Source organism: Gallus gallus, chromosome 2 (genome assembly GCF_016699485.2).
Source record: "Gallus gallus isolate bGalGal1 chromosome 2, bGalGal1.mat.broiler.GRCg7b, whole genome shotgun sequence".
NCBI lineage: Eukaryota > Metazoa > Chordata > Aves > Galliformes > Phasianidae > Gallus > Gallus gallus.
Window position 1 is genome coordinate 88843791 of NC_052533.1, and position 14045 is coordinate 88857835.

General features: G+C 36.4%; 1 protein-coding gene across 4 annotated transcripts in view; it reads right to left on the reverse strand.

Moving 5' to 3' along the window:
- Positions 1-14045, reverse strand: part of INVS (inversin) — an 85138-nt gene that overhangs the window by 52932 nt on the left and 18161 nt on the right. Inside the window, exon 3 of one of the 4 annotated variants that reach the window (XM_025147027.3) lies at positions 8463-8517. The exons of 2 other annotated variants lie outside the window; for them this stretch is intronic. The gene's annotated coding sequence lies outside the window, so the exon portion shown is untranslated. Of the gene's footprint in view, positions 1-8462; positions 8518-9900; positions 10059-14045 lie in introns of all 4 variants that reach the window. One more of the 4 variants, XM_040675248.2, reaches the window with a different exon arrangement.

Consider the following 14045-nt stretch of genomic DNA (forward strand, 5'->3'; position numbering starts at 1 on the left):
CACCGTGTGCGTGATGGATGGATGGTACAGGTAGCCTTGTAACACTCATTTCAAATACTTAACACTCTGGACTTCCTACGTTTTCAAAAGAAATAACATAGAAATGCTCCCGTGCCGAATAACAGGGTGGATTCCTCCTCCAAAAAAACAATTTGTTTCTGTTTCTGAAGTCACTGAGAAAACCTTTCAAAGATTAAAAATACAACCATGCAATCATTAAAGAGTTGCTGCAAACTGAGCCTTGATTTGTTTCTGTCCCTTACTTGAAGTATTATCTCCCACATAACTGAAATGCTCCATAAGATATTTTGATGCTTTCACTTCAGTACCAAGCACTACAAGAAACTACTCTCAGCAGTTAAGTTTCAGTTGAGGATCAGCAATAAAGAGCTGGACTAGTAACTCATTAAAGCAAAATGTTTGAAGTTAGAAAAGCTTGTGTGATCATTCTAAACATCCTCATTCCTCCCACCTCTACAACCTACCTAATGAGAAAGGAGTGCACTGTCTCTCCGTGTTCCCCAAAATACTAGGTTTTGTCAGTTTCATTTACTAACAATTAAAATATCAATTAACCAAAAATACAATGAAAAGAGAAAGTTCAGGAAGGGAGTGAAATTGTACTAATTCCTCCCACTCAGGGGTAAGCTGCAGCATTTGAGCAAGCATTTAATAGACAACATACACAGGAAAGGTGACACACAGACCAAGAGAAGTCATGTCTTTGGATTCTTCTGCTTATGGAACAACCCGCAAATTAACATGTTCCAGTCTCTTGTAATACTTTCATAAATCCTGTATGCTAACTTAGTCCCTTTAGGTTGCCCTTGAAAAAAAAAAAAACAAAACAATGGGAACAACAACAACAACAAAAGCTATATGGACAAGTGGAAGCAATTATAAGGAATGGGGATATTTCTGTATCTCACTCACAACTGTGAATCAATTTGTCACCATAATGGTAGGGTAGAGATGGGCCAAAGAATCCCAGAGATGCCCACAGTATCCAGTGCCAGGGCAAACAAACATTTCTGTTTCCTTTTTCAGAATGTGGTATAGCAGCCATAAGGACTGGAAGGGCAGATTTCACATATGTTACCATTCTGGTCTTTGTCTAACAAATATGGATGAGTTGAGCTCTATGTGAGCAGAGTGGGTTTGATCAAGTATGCCTAAAATATATGTGACTATTTTATTCCTGTTATGCTATTTTATTTCAAAATAAAAAAACAGGGAAGACAGATCATGAATGTGCTCAGCCAAAATAACCTTCTTCTGCTTCTACAGTTTGTTGTCATTGATCCCTGCTCTTCAGTGAAAGCCCTAAAAGCCCTACATCTGCCAAAATCTTACTACAAACCTGTGTGCAAATGCAAACTTTTGTTGCCAGAGACAGTCAACAGCATTCACAGCAAGTTCAGCAAGTACTGAGTGACTAATTCTTTTCTTTTTTCCTGCTGGATATCACAGGAAGCATAACGTTAGCATTCTATCATTTTAACACACAGACATGCACCAAGGCATGCACTGACATACAATTGCAGAACAGAAAAACGTTTGCACAGCTACTAATCCATGCAGAACACATACAATATGAATTAATAATAAATTTCAGGATGAGTTAGAGACAAGAAAACTTTCCATTATTACCGTCATATTTTACAGGTAAATATAAGAAGGATTTGCAAAACTCATTAAAAAAGAAAAAAACAAGCAAAAAATGCAGTGTATCATGCTGTGGTTGGCAATTATACTGGGGAAAGGCAACATTAAATAACTTGAGAGAATATTAGACTTGGAAGAAATATAGCTGCTATTCTTTATCACAGAGGATAATACATTTGTTTTATTTTCACTATTTCCTACTCAATGGCCATGCATACATGTGAAAGACAAAAAAAAAAACTTGATTTTCTGTTGTTGATGGATACCTATGGAAAGATTTACAAATATACCATGCTTTCAGAATGAATTGAGTGGCTAAGAAGACTGAAAGTTAAAAGAATACATAAAACTAAGGGAACATATTTTTATTATTAGAGTTATAACTAAGGAAACACACATTTTCATTACCAGTTTATTTCCCTGTACTCTATTTTATCCTTGCTGATACCATTTTTCTACCAGTTACTACTACATTATTCTGTTGCATGCTCAGCCACCAACAAATACCCCTCCTTAGGAAATGAATCTGCAGTAAATCCCCTCATTCTGAAACATGAAACATTCTGTTTTTTCCAAACAATTTATGATTTAAAAAAAAAAAACACACAAAAAAAATATCAGCAGAGATGACAACAATGTGACGACAATGACCTTTCACAACACTTATTTGCAGTTCTCCTCTTTCCTAGAGGAGCACTGGATGATGGCATACCTTACACACAGCTGAACCCAACGTGGGCACACAGGTATAGGTAAAGAAAAGGATCCCAGCAACATCATGAAGCCACACTAACATCTGAGGTCCTTCTGGTCCAAGTTTCAGCCCCCAAAACACATAGGCAAACACAGGTTCCTTCTGGCACATAGCTCAAAGCAGCTCAGTAGTATGGCAACACTTAGAACGATCATTATTTTGATATTACTATTGGGAAGGTTTAAATAGCATTATCCATCTCTCATACATGGCATTCCAGTAGCACAATAGGCCAACCAACCTAACATATAAAACACTATCATAAAAATATAGCTGTGAAAATATTTCAGTACTCAAAAATGAAAGAGAATGTAGCAGATGTTTTTGTTCCCTATGTTATGATATCAAACAGTAATGGAAAGATACAGAGTTGTGAATGGATTTTTTTTTTTTTTTAAAGGGAAGGGGAATATAATGGAAATTGATGAATAAAAGTGAGTATTTTATGCAGCAAACTTTCAGAGACACCCAAACTTAAAGTCTTAAAGTCTTTAACCTAGATTCTAGAGACACTACACTGACAATGCAGCAAAGCTTTGCGAAAATGTACTTCCCTTCTCGGCCTACAATTTCTTGGTGAGTTAAGCTGGTAATTACACAGCCTACGCTCTGACTAACCACTCCTCCTACTCTGTAGTGTGGATATAATTCTCAAGTTGCAATTTTCATCTCTGGATTAAAAAAAATATATACATCACCATTTTATAAAAGAAGAGAGTCTGAGGAATACATGTAACTTTCCAGGTATCAAAAGCACACCCACAGTTAGGCTACCACCACCTTGTCACTAGTGGGCTAAAAAGGGCCAATATATGGAGAAAATGTGGCTTATTTCCCTATTGATTGTTGAGGCCACATTTTCAAAAAACATAACTCTAACCCATCTGAAATACTTAACGTAGAATCACAGAATGGCCTGGGTTGAAAAGGACCACAATGATCATCGAGTTTCAACCCCCCTGCTATATGCAGGGTCACCAACCACCAGACCAGGCTGCCCAGAGCCACATCCAGCCTGGCCTTCAATGCCTCCAGGGATGGGGCATCCACAACCTCCTTGGGCAACCTGTTCCAGTGCGTCACCACCCTCTGGGTGAAAAACTTTCTCCTCATATCTAACCTAAACCTCCCCTGTCTCAGTTTAAAACCATTCCCCCTTGTCCTATCACTACCCACCCTTGTAAACAGCCACTTCCCTTCCTGTTTATACGCACCCTTCAAGTATTGGAAGGCCACAATGAGGTTTCCCCAGAGCCTTCGATTTTCCAAGCTAAACAAGCCCAGTTCCCTCAACTTTGTCTCATGAGAGAGGTGCTCCAGCCCTCTGATCATCTTAGTGGCTCTCCTCTGGACCTGCTCCAAGAGCTCCATGTCCTAAGCTGTGAAAATGTTACTTCTGTGGTTCTAATTCAAAATCAGCAAACTGCTTTGCTAGTAGTGGGATCAGAAAGATCAAAGGAATATAAAACAATTCACAACTACCCCTTATAAAGGAAGTGGGTTTTAAGGCTCTCCACCACTGATACAGTCATAAGCCCTGAAGATGCAGTCAGGGCATATACTTCCCGCAAAGCTGAAACACTACAACTACAAATCGGAACTGAAAGTTTAAACTGAGCCTCTAGCTTACAGAATTCAATCCTCCAGCATCATATGGAGTATGATTTCTAATTATTTTCAATAAATTCCTAGATATTTAAGTGGAATTAACATGTCACTTTATCCAAATTTTTCTCAGTCTCATCTTAATTAAGAGTTCCCCTTCTCCCCTCCCCTTTCAATCTTTCTACCTATGAAAGTATAGCATAGGTTTTAAAACCTAAACACAAGCGTTAGTCTTTTCATCTCAGTAATAAAAGCTAAGCCCTATGTTTCCCTCAAAATATTGCTAGTTCTCTGCATTCATTCTGGTTTGAACTTTTTTTGAGTACAAGTAAGAAGAGATTACGTAGGTCCCACTACATAGCCTACTGAACGGCAGAAGTACTTCTCTACTGCTAGTGCAAGTATCTTGTCAGACAAACCCTAAAGTACATCCACCTCACCAATCAATCCATCAGCACGCTGACGTCCTTTTGCAGTCATTTCAAAATTAAATATTCCCAATGTACAGAATACATTGTTCTGTTTCTGTGCATGTGAAACTGCATTACGGACCACCACGTTTTCAGCCTATTTTAGTATTCTCCTATTTCTTCTATTTTAGTATTCTCTCCTAGTATTCTAAACACGCAATCCTGTCTTCAACTGATAATAATGCCTTATCTTGTCCTTCAAAAAAGTACTACTTGTGATGCCAAGTTTCTTAATTAAAAATATTGACTAATTCTAGATTCAAGTGCATCTGTTGAGGAATTCTAATATATTCCTTCCTATCTCATAGCGCATATTTCAACAGTACTTGCTTTCAGCTTATTATCAAATTATTTACCATACTTTATGATTAGTGTCCTAATTTTCCATTTAACTGCAATTTTCCACCTAGTACAACACTTAACGTTTTTGTACAGGCCTAACAAAGGCTATCTGTTGAATTTACATCTAGAAAATCAGTTAGCAAAATGTCAGGTTAGTCTTGAAGAACATTCAATAAAGTAGCATACACCTTACATTGTTTTCTATTTACATTTACATATCTATCCCTTAGAAACTTACTTTAAATCCTTGCATGTTACCGAGGTCAAATAAACTACTTTTCTCAGTTACTTTCTCTCTGTATAAAACATTACTTGCCAGTATTCCAAACAAAGGACTCCAAAACCCAAATTCTGCACTTTCATGATTCCTGAAGAATGTTTAGTTGATTAAAAGTATTTTTCATTTTGTCCCTTGCTGTTTCTGTACTGTTAAAATGAGACTTACCAACATCAGCCATTAACTATTGATAACAGCTCCTGACACAACGAATGGCCATAACTAAGCCTACACAGTCAGTGCCCAGAACACTGCAAACAAATGGAAAAACAAAAGACACCACAAAGTAGGGAGAGCAAAGGTCTGGTTGTTTAAAAGGAGTGGATTCCAAGAGAGCAGAGAGGGAATAATGATACAGCAAATTCACCATCTGTGACAGAAGGAATTTAGGATATCTGATAATTATACATAGTTTAATAATGTATTAGCTTACTACATTTTGATTTTAGAAATACATTATTACGTAGCACTTATGTAAAATGTTTTATTACTATTTTCTCTATATTCTTTCATAAAAAGGGGAACTATTTAATAATCAATAACTCCTCTTCAGAGGAATATAATTCACTTATTTTCACTCTCTCCAGTAACAAACAACCACAACACTACTAAGTTATTATTGTTGAGTTAATTGCAAACTTATAACAAATCTGCTTTTCTAATACTGCACTAGTCATAGTACGGCTAGGGATTATACTTTTACAGTATATTATTAGTGTTTTAATTTTCCTTTTTAAACTAGTACATCATACTTAAGACAATATAACTAAATGCAAAACAACAGCCTGAGAGTAGGAAAACAATTGCATCACAGCTCATTGCCTACATGTTCACTTACATACACAGTTTATTTGGTTTAGACCCAGCCTGGGACAGAACCACAGTTGGAAGCATACATGGAAATTCAGCACGTCTGGCCACTTACCTGCCTTTCCAAAGAAAAGCCTCAAATCCATTACTTCTGCCCCAAATACATTATTTGATATTTTAAGATCATAAAATGTCAGACTAGATATTAAGCTTTTTAAACCCAAGACTCCTTAAAAGTAATCAGGATTTGTAATGGAGTTAAGAAATAATCTTTGTTATGTCAAACACAAAGCTATCTGTAATTTCAATAGTGACATGCAAGTCTCTGAAATCAGCATATGTCTACATGGTGACAAATACTGAACTGTATTGTGCACTCAGACACTCACTGGGGCAAACCACGAAAAACACAAAAACCTTCCAGATTTTAGCTTAAGATCTAAACAGAATATAGTAGCCAATTTGCACCGCTTTTGCATGCTTTACCAACAGACTAGCACAGATCCTATAGCTGAAGATGAGAAACGCTCTTCGCTATCAGATGCTTTCAAGAAGCAGTGAGAGTCAAAGAACTTGAACTCCTAAATTGCTTGCTATGCCAAAAAAGGATGAAGATACGAGCTTCCTCCTTTAAAACAAAAATGGCAACTGAAGTTATTTTGCTTATGTTCACAGTGTAGAAACTGCTTTCTATAAGACCAGGTAGGTCAAAGACGATAATCTTACTACGTATACAAACACGCATGCTTAAACTTGCCTTTTCTTTCCAGCAAATAAGTGCAAAAGAGAGGATGCTTCACTCCACATGACAACTTCATCACAGATTTTCAAAACCCAAGAGTCTTAATGTCTTTGGAAAGAAAAGAGGCTATACAGATGCTAGTTAACACTCTCTTTTGAGGTTGTTTCATCTATCAGCATCCTTTTGAGAAGTATGTTCCCAGAATGACTTCGAATGACATGGAGCATATGATGGACTTTCCGTCATCAACACCTGTCAGTTTTAGTAGCTTTTCAGGGAAGAAACCGAGCTCTTAGCTGTGACTATCATATTTCTAGTTATACATATACGTCTATATATATAAACAGAATATTGTTCCAGAAGAACAAGAAATTAAAATATCAAAAGATGTCTTTTGATATGCTTATATTATCAGCTAACTGCCAGAAATCTGACAAGAATTCTTCAGAAAAGTTATTAAAATATAGGCTGGCAAGAAAAAATGTTAATTAAATTTCAAATAATTATTTAGAGTTAAAAATTAAGAAAATGTGTTTTGAATTAAAAAATAAAAAAATGTATGAAATAAATAGTGAAACTTCTTTATTTCTAGTACTCTGAAGCTGAATTAAGAACGTCTGGTTACAAAACCTACTAGTATTAGCACTGTATATATGACTGCACCATTCTGACACTTGAATACCACTGCTCATTTTAATTTTTGAACAGTTCTGGGGAAGAGTGCAATCAATATAGCTACTTAGCATCTCAATTTCTAGTTAAGTGAGTAAAGTCACCATCAAAGTGGGAGGCTGTCCCTCCAGTTATGACGTACTATGCTGCCATGTAAGTTCAACACATAGTATTGCTAACTGAGCAAAAAAGCTCAGTTTATAGCTTATACTTAAACTGTTTATGCTTTTTTAGTATGTTAAAATGCTAATACATTTTAATATAAATTTTAATTGCTATGTATCAAGATACACAAAATTAGAATCACAGACAAGCTCCTATTTTTTTTTTTTTTTGCTTCATGTCTTCAACAATAAATATGATTTTGATATGCAGACTATGAATAAGGAAGGAATCAGGAACACAGAATCATAGACTGGTTTGAGTTGGAAGGGACTTTTAAATGATATGTAATTAAAGCTCCTCCCACCTTAAGCTGGGACACCTCCTTCTAGTTCAGGTTGCCCAAAGCCCATCCAACCCGGCTGTGAACGTCTTCAAGGATGGAGAATCCATTTCTCTTATAGTTTAAAACCATTACCCACTGTCCTACCACTATACGCTCTGATGAAGAGCCTCTCCTCAGATTTCTTGTGGGTTCCTTTAGGTACTGGAAGATCACAACAAGGCCTCCCCAGAGCCTTCCCCAGGCTGAACAAGGCCAGCTCCCTTAGCATTTCTTCACAGAAGTGCTTTAGCTCTCTGTGCATCATGGTTGCCTTATGCCATTTTACCTATTTCAGCAATAGTTCTTAATATCTGGACTAATCATTCTTCATTTAAACATGCAAGGTACAAAAATACATCCCTATTGAAAATGCACCAAATGAGAGGTTGAATAATTTAAAGGATTTTATAAATTTAAAGTATGGAAGTCTGGAAAGGCAAGGATGCTGCCATGTCTTCTGTGCCGCAAACCACCAGCAGATTTACATACGTGAAATAATTATTTCAAGTAAACTATGGCAAAAACATTACCAATTTTGACACTGGGTTTAATCTCACAAAGTACCTTCTAGCAACTTTGTTAGCAGCATCCTAGTTTCACAAGCAAAAACACTCTGAATAGCTGAAAACCTTATTTACCACTTTCCAAGTTGATCATGTCCATCCATCTGGCAAAGCATCGCAGGCGATACATCTGCCAACAACATCAGTAGGACTTGAGACCAGTTGTATCAAACGTTTTGACTGAAAGCAAGGCAGTGACTGAACTTCAAGCACTTCTTCCTAAAGCCTCTTGCAAGATTGGCTTCAGTATCTTGGTTTCCATAGGAATGGACAGAACTATCAACTGGCATACAGTCAAAGAATACAATAGAGACAAAAACTGACCAGTGTTGTAAAAACTAAGGTAAAATCGTTTCCCAGCATAAGTTAAAACAAAATAGGTGCTTACATCTTACAGTCCTTGAACTCATTTACCCAAGGCCTGCACTTACTTTTCCTGTGTAGCGTTGTCAGCTCTTCAGCTTTTGAATTTTATAGTCTGCCTATAGAAATTAGTCGTTTTCATTTAAAAAATACTTCAAGTATGAAAATGCAATTATCATTCTAATTTCCATTTGATCTCAGTTCTACTGTTACTGACTTGTTTTCCTACAGCAATCTTTTGAAGACACTCAGCACAAATACCCAAAAGACGGTCTCTGGGGATTTATGAGAAAACCCGACACACATCATCCATATTTACAGCATCACTGCCCACTTCTTTGAGAATACTCTACGAACAAGTTTACAAAATATAAAAAATAAAAAATTGCACAGTGACTGAAAGATTTGTTAGCAAGCACTGATCTCCTTCCCCAGAAATGGAGTACTAGAAAATGTGTTACACTCACTTTCTTCACCTTAATGGCTTTAAGTTAAACTGCATTGAACTAAGAGTAGTTTTTAAAAGGCTAATACATCCCTGAGATTCCATAGTCCTCCTTTTCAAAACTGCATTTTCCTATATTCACATTCGTCTCCACTCCTAGTAGAGTTTTGACTGATGTCCCAATTTGTAAGGTTCTTTCCATTTTCAGTAATTACCTGTATATTTTGCATAGCTACTGATGTTTTGCAAATGTTTAAGTCTGTTACTGATTATTTAGACGTACATTAGGTAATGTCTCCTAAACTGCCAGTTCATCTAGAGATGCAAGACCAGTTAGGATGGTTGTTCAAAAGCATTTTCGCAAGACAAAAGATGCCTATAGAAAAAAAACTGTATTAGCACATACTTTAAGAGGACAAAACTCTATCAAATATCTTGAGTTCTTTAACAAGCCATTATGTGAAATAATTAAAAAACTCCATACCAAATTCTCTTTTATAAGAAATGGTCTCTAGATGCAGTGAAATTTCCAGGATTATTACAGAAGTAGAAAACTCATACAGTAAATAACCTTTAACAGCATAAGCTTAGCCCTTAGTTTAAATAATTATTGAGGTTATAAATAAACACATTCCAATATTTCACAGCTTCTAGATATACTACGGGGAAGTGTGAGATTAAAAAAAGAAGTCAAAATCTACTTACAGTACTGGGAAATAAACCAAAGCCTTAGTAAGCCATTCAGACCTCATCTTAACGTCAACAAAAGTACTGGATTTATTTCTCTCTGCTCAAAGTGCAGGCAGATAAAACAATAGGTCAAGCTTGGTTTTATTTCAAGTGCTCCTAAATCTGCACCATAGCTGTGGAACATGAAAAAAGAAAACATGTTCTATGCATACACAGATTTATATTTAAATATTCCTATCAGAAGACTACATATATAGTTGTTAATACGGAACACTGAATATTTCAGTAGGAATAATTCCTCTAATAAAAATGGGTAACGTTCTTCATTAATAAAAACCTAAGTGTTTGAAATAGATCTACAAAGCAACCAAAAAGAAATTTTAACAGATAAACTGAATTGATATTTTAAGAAATGCTATTGATTTTTGAGAAAGTACAGAATTTTCCTACGTGGTTTACACGTGCCATTTTGCCCTGTGAGTGATTCATCTAATTCTCTTTCATGAACAATTTAACCTACTGTTTACAGACAAAAAAAGAGAGACAAATGAAAAACAAGTGCTCCTGGAGTTTGTGGCTGGCCATAAGATCTGAATTTATATTTCAAATACCTTCTATCGCAACAGCCTTTCATTGTGAAGCCAACCTATCCAGCATCCTATCGATTCAATTGACAAGCCTGAGCATCAGATTAAGGATGTGTCAGTCACCTGATAGAAGATTCCTGGAGAATTCAGCAGCAAGGTGTCATGTTTCAAAATGATCTGTTCCTGGTACTAGATGTATGTGGAAATATTTCATACAAAACCGATTCATTTAAATTTAAAATAAAATTAATAATCAGTGGAAATGAACACCTTCACTTTTTACTCCAGAAAGCCTGACAAAAGTCACCTCATTCAGAAAGAAATCACCAAACAGCTCAGAAAACGAATCTAAGCCAAACTGATGAGCTAATACTAGCCATAGTCCGGCTTTAATTTGTCAGTGACAAATCTGGACACAAACAAGTAAGTGGTTTCTCAGTCCTAACAACAATATTTCTTCTTGTAACCATTAAAGATCAGTCGTGAGGTCAGCTGGGGAGGGATAATTAATGCAAGAATGATGTTTTGGAAAGGACAGTCAAACGGGGAGATGCCTTTGCCTGTAAATCTATTTTGTAAGACAGAGACTTGGCAGCGTCAATGTCCTGGGAGAAGAGCTGGGCAGATCTCTTGTGCACTGAGGGATGCCACAATGCTACACATGCTAAAGGAACAATAGTAAGTGAAACAGAATGAAATCTATTCAGATAAACTCACAACCCACCATATATAGTACCATGTTTCGTAAGAAGCACATATTTAAGACACAATCATTATTTACAAGTTCAAATGCTGAAAAAAATTTCACCTATTACTTGAAGAAAATAAAATGAGAGAGAGAGTTATCATTGGTAAAAGTATGTAAAACTAAGCTAGCACTTGAAAAACAAGATAATTAAGTCAACTTAAAGCAGCCAAATATCCAACAACATGGAACAACATTCTGTCAAAAACAACCTCTGCTCCTGGCTGAACAAAGTACTTGCTTTGATGGGTCCAACTGTCCTAAAACATGTTTAGAAGCTGTTCGGCTTCAGTCTGCCTTCCCAACAAAATCTCTGAGTCTTTTTTTTATACAACAGAATCCCTTTATTGTCTTATTAATTCACTGCTATCAGCCTGAAAAATTATTGCTATGGAAGTGGAGCTAGAAAAGATCAGATAATAACGTGGAAGCTGTCAGCACAGATGCTCTTCTAAATTCTACCCACAGAAGTATGAAAGTGAATTTAATAAATGAAAATAGAGTAATTCTACCAGCTGGCTGTATAGATATTTAAGATATCATTCCATATGCTATATAGAATTAGTTCCTTTTTGCTGGGGCTTTAACACAAGGAGAGCTTCTCTATGTTCTACCATCATGGTTTGTACTTAATCCATGACTTCAAAATCTTTCAGAAAATCACCCTAGTTGGAAATTCTTTTTCTTTTCTTATTATTTTTTAAATGAAATCTGAAATGCTTGAGATCAAGACTGCTCAACTGAAGCATTAGTATGATAATACATGTTTGGGGCCTGACAACATCCTCTTAGGCAGACTGGATTGTGAAAGCTTACTTCAAGCATGGGAAAGATGGTAAAAGTAGATATAAGGGCAAAGCAAGTCAGATTAGCAGTGCAAGAAACACAGCAGAGATGCAGAGTGGTGAAATTATATCGTGCTAGAAAATGAGAGAGATGAATTTGTACAATGAAAGTAAGTCAATCAGGTTAATGAAAATAGCAGTGACATCGCTGAAGGAGAAGAGAAAGAAAGCAACACTGAAGGTGGTGTTCTAGTTTGATAAAGAAGGGGATACAATGGGGAAGCGGCAAATCACTGTCATGGTAATACACTTATCCATAAAAAAAAAAAAACTCAGAAAGGCAAGGATTTTAGTAACAAATATGGGATAAAGCTCTAGAAAGTAAGATACTGAATTACAACACAGTTTTCATTATAATGAATAAAAACTTTACTATTTTAAGGTCATCAGTAGTTAAGGATGCTTGCTCCTTGAAAGAGATGGCTGTTATATAGAGGGTGACTTTAGCCAAGTACTGCAGAAAAGCCAGTGAAGGAGTTACACAAATTAAAAAGATACCAGCATTCCAGTTAAGACTTGATTTGAATAGAGCAACACAACAAAATTAGGAAGAAAGCAAGCATTATTCTAGTAATTTTATTTTTAAAAAAATCCTCTTTTAAAATCTAGCCCAATTATTTTTTTCTGGTAAAGGAAATAGTAGATCTGCAAACCTTCTGAGACATTAAGATGAAAAAATTATTTGTTTTACTGGCATGGTCATGCTTTTATTGGATATACCTTCTTCAGAAGAACACAGATCTTTCTCCAAAAAAGCAAGCAGAGAGCAAGGGCTAAAAGCAACAACAGATGAAATTCAATTGACAGTACACTGCAGTACTTGATAATAGTCCTTATTCCATGTACAGCAGCACTGAAACAACTGCTTTTATCTCAAAAAAGAAAAAAAAAAGAAAAAAAGAGGTCCTATTGGGCTGCCAAATCTTTACACCAAAAGATTAATAGTTTCTTCTTAACTTCTGCTAAGTGATTTCCCCCACTGGTGGTTATTTCCCTTCCCTATGTCATATTCTTTTGTGTTTCTATTTCCCACCCGAGTAGTTAGCTTGCTTTTTCGAAAGACACAAAACCAGTCTGACTTGGTACCAGGCTGCCAAATCTGTCTCACACGGATTCTACACATGCCTGCATGAAAAACAGAAAATGCATATGCTATGCATCCTCATTAACTGGAGAGGTATATAATTAAGCATGAGAGGGTTAAAGCATACATTAGCCTATTCTACTTTTCTATCTATTACTTTTTAAAAAGCTTTCATATGTCTTCTTCCCTGTTTCTGAAAGCTAACCATCCCTTCTTCCTTTCAGCGAGGCTGACATTTGACAGCTTAACATAGCTGACAGGGTTACCCAACAGCCCACCCTCCCTATTCTCAATCCAATTAGACCTCTAATCCTCCAGATGAAAGGCCCAACTACTCACGTTCCTCATGACAACGACAGCTATTGATTATTTGTCACTACAGCTAACACCTTCTCTGTCGAGGCCACTCTGACAGAAGCAAACCTACCAAATTAGACAGCACTTTATCTGCCCTGGAGGCCAAATGGCACAACAAGTAAAGGCTAATAAATGGTATAAAAATGAACAAATCATAACATTATGACAGGTTGATCGTTGCCAGCAGCTTCACAGCTCAAGCTTGATGCTCTGTTAGACCTGTTCCTTCCCTTTTCTCTTCCACTCATGCTCCAACTTTGACTGAATTAAAGGCCAGAACAATTAAGGCATTTGACCAGCAAAGATAAGCTAGGATAGAAGTATCATCAAGGGACACAAATGTCAATAGCAGACTACCGTTTGTCAATAAAAACATTCCAGAGATGCAAATGCTCATGACTCTGCTCTCCACTAGGTTGTACTGATTCCCTTTGTATGGAACTCTTCACAAACTCACAGAGAAACTCTGCAAAAATTAACCCTGGAAACTCCAACTTGAGGTAGGAAACATACTTAGCAGACAGGGACTCGCATCATTAAAA